We start from the raw sequence: 8,252 nt of genomic DNA, 5'->3' as shown, positions 1-8,252 counted from the left end.
ACAGGAACCATTCTGGCATTATTATATATACATTTTTATTTAAAACAAATACAAAACATCAATGATGTCAGGGCCTCTGTTTAGGTCAGAGTGTCTGGCAGATCTCACAATATATTAGTGGCTGCAGCTATATCTATACCATGTGAACTGGAGGAAAAATGCAGAACCTTACTTTTCAACTCCATTGGTTTCTAACCTCTCATGAGCACTTAATTCCTCATAGAGAAGGAAATAGTCACGCTGTAGAATCCTGTGGCCCATGAAGGGTAATTGGATAACATCTTTTGAAAGATTTACAAGGCTGCCAAGGATTTTGCCAGCTTTAAACCTGATTGATTCAGTGTGAAAAGATCTGAACAATTCTGACCTAAAAGTTTAAAGACAGACCTTTCCTGTGAAAGTATAATTTAGAGCCTGTAATAAAATTGTATTGGAAAACACCACATTGAAGAACATAGCCATAAATTGCAAAACATAGCATTATGTTAAAGGACATTTTTTTCCCTCAAGTCCTCTGAAAGAACCCTAATTGTTTACCAGATACTTTAATAATGAAATGTTTTTGTTTTTGTTTTATTATTATTATTTTTTGCTTTATTTTTATTTTTTTTCCCTGGGAGAAGTCCTTCAAGAGAGACAAAACTATCCAACTACTTTGCCTCCCTAACCAAGAAGTCAATTCTTGATAATACATACAGATGGAGTTTATATAAGTTTTTTTCTTATTAGGTAAAATAAAGAAAAGCGAAATTCTGTTTATCTTTAACAAAGAGTAGACTAAACAGACGTGTTCCATATTTTAATTTTTCAAGGTGCTAATTCTCATCATATATTAATTTCCATTTTGACAAAATATATACACTCATAATTAGTACAATATTTTGTGGGTAGACTCAAATGCCTGTGATGACTCAGACAGATTAATGATTAAATATCTTCCAGCTAATTACTCCAGGCCATTAATTATTTATCTAAGTCCATAATTCTATCATCTATTTTAGCCTCCCTCTTTTATTTCCCATTTTGGAAGAAGCAGGTCTGGGAAAACTAAAGCATAAACATTTCAAATAAACAAAATTAAGCAGAGTACATATATCTTTTTTTCCTTTTCTTTAGAATCAGGGAAAAATGGAGACTATGGTATTTAGACAAAAGCCTATTGATCTTTAAACAATACCTCCTTTGTGACATGCTCACTAACTTTGTGTTTCTTCCTCAAATTTCAGTTTGAAGGATTAGGGAAAAATGCCATGTGCCCACTTACCTGTGATTTGGGAGATATGCCATTTGCTTTCTGATTCTTTGAATCATGTGAACTAGTCTTAGATATTTAAAATAGGAATCCCAATTTAGGGTACTTTTGTCCCTATACACATATTTACAAGTGACCAGAAATGACTGCTTTTTTATACAGATTTGTGAGAACACAAACTTGTCAACAAATTGAAAGCTTACTTTCCCACCATCCTTTCAAAAGACTAAACAAAAGCAGAACTGTACCATTAAGAAAGAAGTTTCAATTAAGTAATGTGTAAAGGAGGAAACTTCTTCCGTGTAAACTAGTTTATATTGAGAAAGGCGTTCCTAAAGCAAAGAGGGGACAATGTGCTGGGCTCTCATATTTCTTTCCTGAAGAATTAGGCAGTAAGTTAGCTCAGGTTTTCACCCTTTCCAACTCTAAGAGTTAAGTGTCTAGGAGGTAATTCAACCGGCCACCTGAAAATCTGCCCTGTCTTAAGAATTAGAACAGTTCCACCCTTATTGAAGCCATCAAGAGTTGAATAAATTCCACTGTATCAACTTCCAGCTGGCTGTTAGCAATTTCTGCAGGACAGTGTTAATATGTTGGTCTACAACAGTACTCTAAACTGGCACGGTCCCCAGAAGCTCTTCCTCAGAACGTTACAGTCAGTTAAGCCGAAAATTGTTACCTACTGGAAAAATACCCCAGGGTGAATGAAGAGGCATATTAGGAATTGGCAATAAAAGTATTTTTTGATATGTTCACATCACTTCAAATATCTTTATACAAGTCATCCATTCAACAATAAAGGCTTAGAACAGATAGCCTTTTCCAGATGCTTGACTTTGAGTTCTGGTGCCACCTAGTGGAAAGGAGGAGGAAGAGAAGATGCAATAGAGGCCTGATGAGACACCGCTCAGTAGATCATGACTATCATTTGACTAATTTCCTTCAAATCACTTAGTATATAAAAATTATCTGTCACTTTCCTGATGAGATATTTTTGGCTCCCCATCGGTTAAAGGATTATCAAACCCCTATTTTTCTGACATACCTTTGTAGCATTACTTGCAACTATTTCTCTCCATAAGTTTTTCATAATAGCCAGGTTGGTCTACTTCCAAACCACAGTCCTCATCTTTGCTCATGGTACCTTCCCAGACAGAACAGACTCTCTCATCTTTTTAGAATCTCTTCTTTGGAAAGACCTTATGGATGAATTAGTTGTCTCCAGTCGTTATGCTTCCCATAAAATCCCCTTCTAAGAATTTTCCTCAGTCTCTTCTTGAACATCTCTGGAGGCAATGAATTCAACCTGATCTGAGATAGCTTGCTAGATTTTCAATCACCTCTGGGTAGGAAGTGTTTTCTTACATTGGACCTACAGGTTCAGCTCAAGAGCACCTCACATGGAGGTGTGAGTTCAGTGCAGACTCCAGAGCAAGTTGAGTTCACATTTCAACTTTGCAGCTTTCTAGTTGTGTGACACTGGGAATATGACAAGCTCTCTAGATCTCAGTTTTTTCACAATAAAATAAAATGAGAATAATGCCTATTATCGTATCAGCATTGTGAATCAGCTTGTAGGTGTGAAAGCACTTACCTGCTTTCACGGTACATGCTTTAAAAGTGTTTGATTTATTATATGTATAGCTTGGGGGATTCATCAAGATATAAGCAATGGTTGCAGTTAACGGGAAGAGATGAAAAGAGTATACTTAATGATAAACCTCAATGTGTATACTTGGACTATTCTACCTATAAGGTGCTCCACTAGTTCCTAAAGATATAAATTTGGAAGATGCTGCATGCTATAGGCAGCTATCTGCTATATACAACTATACAGCCATATATATAGCTGTACATAGATACATATACATAGATATGTGATAATTAACATAATCAAGGCTGTCAATTCCCAACATATTAACAACTTACCTTACTTTGCCTAAGTTGGCATTTCCTAAACCTATTTGACCCAATAATCCTTTTTAATGTAACATCTTAACATCTTAATACACATTTATGGCTTAAAAGAGGGATCTTCAACTCAAAACCTTTAAGGACAAAGCAAATCATGCAAACCGGGGAAGTAGGTCAGGTTAAATGCAGTATGGGATAATAAGAATTATGGAAAATAAGAGGATACATATCTCACCTAAATGCAGTTCAGTTTGGCTTGTGAAAAACACTGAGGCCTAAGAAAACATATCTGCAAGCTGACCCTGGGCCATGTTCAGCCAATCTGTGATTCCTGCAGCGTGACTAAAGGGAACTAACTGTGTAACCTGGGGAAGAATGTATTTTTAGAGATAATAAGGAGAACTTAACAAAAGAGATTGTGAAGGAGAGGTAAAAGATATCAAATCAGGAAAGGGTAGCATACTGGAAACAAAAAGAGGCAAAACAGAGGGGTCTCTGGAACCAGAGAGAGGGTGTATTCATTTCCATTGCTGCTGTTACAAAATGCTACTGCCTATTGGCTTAACACAAAACTATTATTTTACAATTCTGTGGGTCAGAGTTTGATGGGGATCTCAGTGGGCTAAAATCAAGCTATTGGCAGAGCTGTTCCACTTTTGGAGGCTCTAGGTGAGAATCAGCTGCCTACCCTTTCCAGTTTCTAGAAGCTGCTTACAGTCCTTGGCTTTGGCCCCCTTCTCCAGCAAAGACATGTTGTGTCCAGTCCTTTTTATTTTACATTAGTCTAACCTCTTCTCCTGCTTCCCTTTTCCACTTAAAAAAAAACTCTTTAATTTTTTATTTATTATTTGTGTGTGTGTGTATGTGTGTGTGTGTGTGTGTGTGTGTGAGAGAGAGAGAGAGAGAGAGAGAGAGAGAGAGAGAGAGAAAATCCCAAGCAGGCTCCACACCCAGCATGGAGCCCAGCAAAGGGTTTGAGCCCATGACCCCAGGATCATGACCTGAGCCAAAATCAAGAGTCAACCCTCAACTGCCTGAGCCACCCAGGCACCCCTCCTTCTTCCACTTAAAAAAAAAAAAAACCTTGTGATTACATGGAACTCATCTGGATATGCCAGGATACTTTATTTTAAAGTCAGCCAATTAGCAACATTAATTCCATCTGCAACCATAATTTCCCTCTGTCATGTATCACAACAAATTCACAGATTCAGGAAATTAGAACACGGACACCTTGGGGGAGCCATTATTTTGCCTATAGCAGAGAGTAAATAGGAAGAATACTGAAGAGAGGCCACTATGACTCAGCAAGGACTGGAGCTTCTTTGCACCCCTGCTCCCCTCAGACTATCCATTCTCTTCATAATAATGAGAGAGAAAGTTAAGAAAGGGGAAGGAAATTGAACCCCATCTGGCAAGAAATTATGCTCATAATATACAGTGTGTGGCTCTACGGTGTCTATACAAATTAGAATACAGATGCTCCTTCAGGAAGAAGGATTAGAAAAGGGGCCTCTTAAAGAAAGAGAAAAGGGGGCCTTTTCTAAGCAGATAAAGTCCCAAAAGGTTACCCCACCCCCATCTAAGGGAAGATGGTTTCAAAAAGAACCCCTACTCAGGCTGATGCGGTCCTGTGAAAGACCTTGGAGAGAGATAAGCAGAGAGCCCATATAGCCTCAGCTGGGTTCTTTTGCATGGGGCACAGCCTGACAACAGGGGCCCAGTGGCAGGCAGCAGACAGCCAGTATTCTGGGTCATCCTGTGAAAGCTTCTCCTCAGACTCTGAGACATGCTTCTTCCATGGCCTTCCCCAAACTTTGTAGGGTTTTCTCGAAGGGTTTTGTACCAAGCTCTAGGATAGCCCATAGCATATGTTATTTTGGTTTCTTACATAAATACCTTTCTTCTTGACACAGTGAGTTGTCTGAATACAAAGGACATTTAAAATACTTTTTTTCAATCCCAGCAGAATGTCTATTTATATCATTAGATTTACCACTGGTGGGGTACCTGAGATGATTTCACAGGATATTAAGATAAATTTTAAAACATTGCTAGTTTAGGATTTGAGTCTATATTTATGTGTTTGTGTGTGTGTGTGTGTGTGTGTGTGTGTAGCTTCCTGATATTCAAAGTGTGTCCTCAGCCTCACTGGGAGCTCATGAGAAATGCAGAAGTGTGCCCCACCCAGACTTAGTGCACCAGAATCTTTTTTTTTTTTTTTTTTTTTTTGAGAGAGAGACAGACAGACATGCAGACAGACAGTGTTCACATGGGGGAAGGGCAGAGGAAAAGGGAGAGAGAATTTTAAGTAGGCTCCATGCTTAGGTCTGAGCCAGACTTGGGGCTTGATCTCACAACTGTGAGATCATGACCTGAGCCAAAATCAAGAGTCAGATGTTTAATCTTAGTTTTGTCTCCAGGTGACTTGTGCACATAACAAATTTTGAGAAATAGGGATGAAGAATCAAACCCATGATCTGACAGGTAATACTGTGTAGAATGGGGAACATTTTTAAAAAGTGAGTCCATTTAAGCTTCATTTAAAGAAAAATACCCCACAGGAGTTACCTAATATGGCAAACGGTGAAAGACCTTAAAAAAAAAGAATGAAATGTGGAAAATAATGAACACAAAAATGTGACTAAAAAATGTGTGTTGAATTTGTTGGATATTTAATTTTCTGTGTCTTTTGGCACCATGTTATTACTCTCACCTAATAGATTGCTACTTTCTTTTTCCTGCCACCTCTATCTTGAGTCTTCTTTCCGTTTTCCTTCGTAAGTCAGTAACTTCAAAGTTTTGCCTTATTCATTTCTTCACTTAGTCAACAGATAACTTACTGAGCACTTGTCTGTGCCATATTCTAGGCATTGGTAAACAAAAAATGGTTTAGCATTAGATAGATATTAGAGATATTATATTATCACCATAGATATTATCCCATCATACCTATGATATCTGAAATTCATGTAGGCACCTAGAGTAATTCCTCTATTGCTGACAAATAACAAATGCAAGAACAAAGAACAAACCCAATTATCTCCAGGTTTGACTTAATCACACAAAGCAATGAGCACATGCACATGTTACAATATGTTAGTTATAAATGAAAGTTTACTTATTGCTACTTGGGGGCAATACAGTCTTACTCTTGGAATCCTGGGCATTAATTATTCAACCATACCTTTCTTAATCTAACCCTCAGGAAATCAGGAATTTCAGAGGTAAAATGCTTAACCTACAGAGCTTATTATTCTTTTCGACTTTCAAAATAGTCATACTTCAGGAAGATGCTAATCATGATTCTCTTGTTTACTTATGAGTAAATCTTTTACAGTGTAACATTAGGGATATTGTTCATCTGTATTTTTCTAGTTTAACACTTCCAAGTGCCTAAATGAAGTGATTCATGAATGGCTTAGAGTGTGGTTTTAAGATCAAGAGACATGGGAAATTTGTACCTATAGAGTATCTTTCAATTATAAGAAAACCTTACTTATTTTGGGGTGTCTAAGGTAGCTTAGTTGGTTAAGCATCTGACTTTTGATTTCAGTTCTGGTGATGAATTTGCATAGTTGTGGGATTGAGCCCCACGTGGGGTTCTGTGTTGAGCACTGAGCCTGCTTAAGATTCTTTCTCTCTACCTCTCTCCCACTCTCTCTCTAAAATAAAAAATGTAAAAAAAATTTCAAAAGAAAACCTTATTATTTAAAGATTTAGAGCAAATGATAATCAATATTTTATTTGTTAGAAAATTGATTCAATAATCCAATGAAGATCTAATATGAATTATTGACCACTGAGGTGGTTTTAGTATCTAAGACATTCAAATGATCACTTCTGTGCATTACTTTGATGTGAGAGCTATGATTTAATGTTTATCAGATGCCTTAAGTGCTTTTTTTGTATCTTCTGATTTAATCCTCACAACTTCCATCTTACGGGAGAGAAAACTGAGGTACAGTTGATTTGAATCCAGGCAATGTGAAGATAAAGTTCAAATTCTAATCCTTTCATTCCTTCCTTGTCATTAACTTTTTTTTTTTTAAGTTCATGGTGTCTGTGAAGCATGAGTCTCTAATACCAAGGAAAAAAAACTAGCTAGCTTGAAGAAAAAATAAATTGAAATGGAAAGCAATTAATTTCTCTTAATGTGAATGAAGGATGACCTAAATACTTGTGGAGAAATGATTTCAAGTATGGAAATGTACAGGAAAAAAAATCTTCTTCACTAAATAAGCAATTTAGCATTAATCCTCCTGTTTTTTAATCTTTATATTTTACATTTTTCATATTTGCTCTTAAAACTTTCTGTTTTCTACCAAACCACAGGTACATCGTTACGTATACGTACATTCTCCTTCTCAATGTATGTATGAATATATATTCATACACACACACACACACACACACACACACACACACATGCCATTATTTATTTATAAAATGACTGAGAATCATTGCCTTGACCCTCTTTACCCCTCTGTAAATCTCTCAGTTCTTTGTTTGGCAAGAAAGTATGATCAGTAGAATGAACCTGCATCTACAACCAAAGAAATCTTTAATTCAAACCCTTGCTTATGACTGGCTGTTTGTGCCTCGGTATCTTCTATTTGTAACATGAGAACCATAGCAGAACCCAACAGAAAGGGCTATTAGGAGGATTAAATGCAATAAGGAATGTCAGTAGTACCTTCTCTCTGGAGGAGCTTTAGGACTTGAGCCTCCAAACTTGTTTCTTGATGTGCTGGTAAAAGATATAGCCTAGATTAGGCTGTGCTGGTTAGATTTCAGCCTTCCTTGTTTCAGTCCATAAGCTAGGACTCAGCATAAACCCCATTCAGTCTAGTCTGCATGTTCTATATCAGCCACAAAATGTCCTCATGCAAAGACAGCTTTCCCTTCAGTGTGTGGTGGCTTTGCAATTGAGAAATACAGAAACAAAGATCTAGTAAAATTAAGTTACTTAAAATAACTGAAGTAATATACACTGGAAGGTATGTGATGACATCATTGTATAATAATATTACTACATACATTAGAAAAACTTTCAAATGCATACATTTTTCTCTGTAGTTATGGT

The 8,252-nt window shown here is 36.9% G+C and overlaps 1 long non-coding RNA gene across 2 annotated transcripts in view; it reads right to left on the bottom strand.

Moving 5' to 3' along the window:
* Nucleotides 1–2,009: 2,009 nt before the first annotated feature.
* Nucleotides 2,010–8,252, bottom strand: part of LOC122214168 — a 41,231-nt gene continuing 34,988 nt past the window's right edge. The window contains exons 1-3 of one of the 2 annotated variants that reach the window (XR_006199768.1): nt 7,863–7,916; nt 5,883–6,032; nt 2,010–2,105 (exon numbers count right to left, since the gene is read on the bottom strand). This is a non-coding gene — a long non-coding RNA (uncharacterized LOC122214168). Of the gene's footprint in view, nt 2,106–5,882; nt 6,033–7,862; nt 7,917–8,252 lie in introns of those variants that run through there. The other variant, XR_006199769.1, reaches the window with a different exon arrangement.

This window comes from Panthera leo, chromosome A1, assembly GCF_018350215.1.
Source record: "Panthera leo isolate Ple1 chromosome A1, P.leo_Ple1_pat1.1, whole genome shotgun sequence".
In the NCBI taxonomy this organism is placed as follows: domain Eukaryota; kingdom Metazoa; phylum Chordata; class Mammalia; order Carnivora; family Felidae; genus Panthera; species Panthera leo.
Note: the sequence above shows the minus strand (reverse complement) of the source record. Positions and strands in the feature narration are given on the sequence as shown.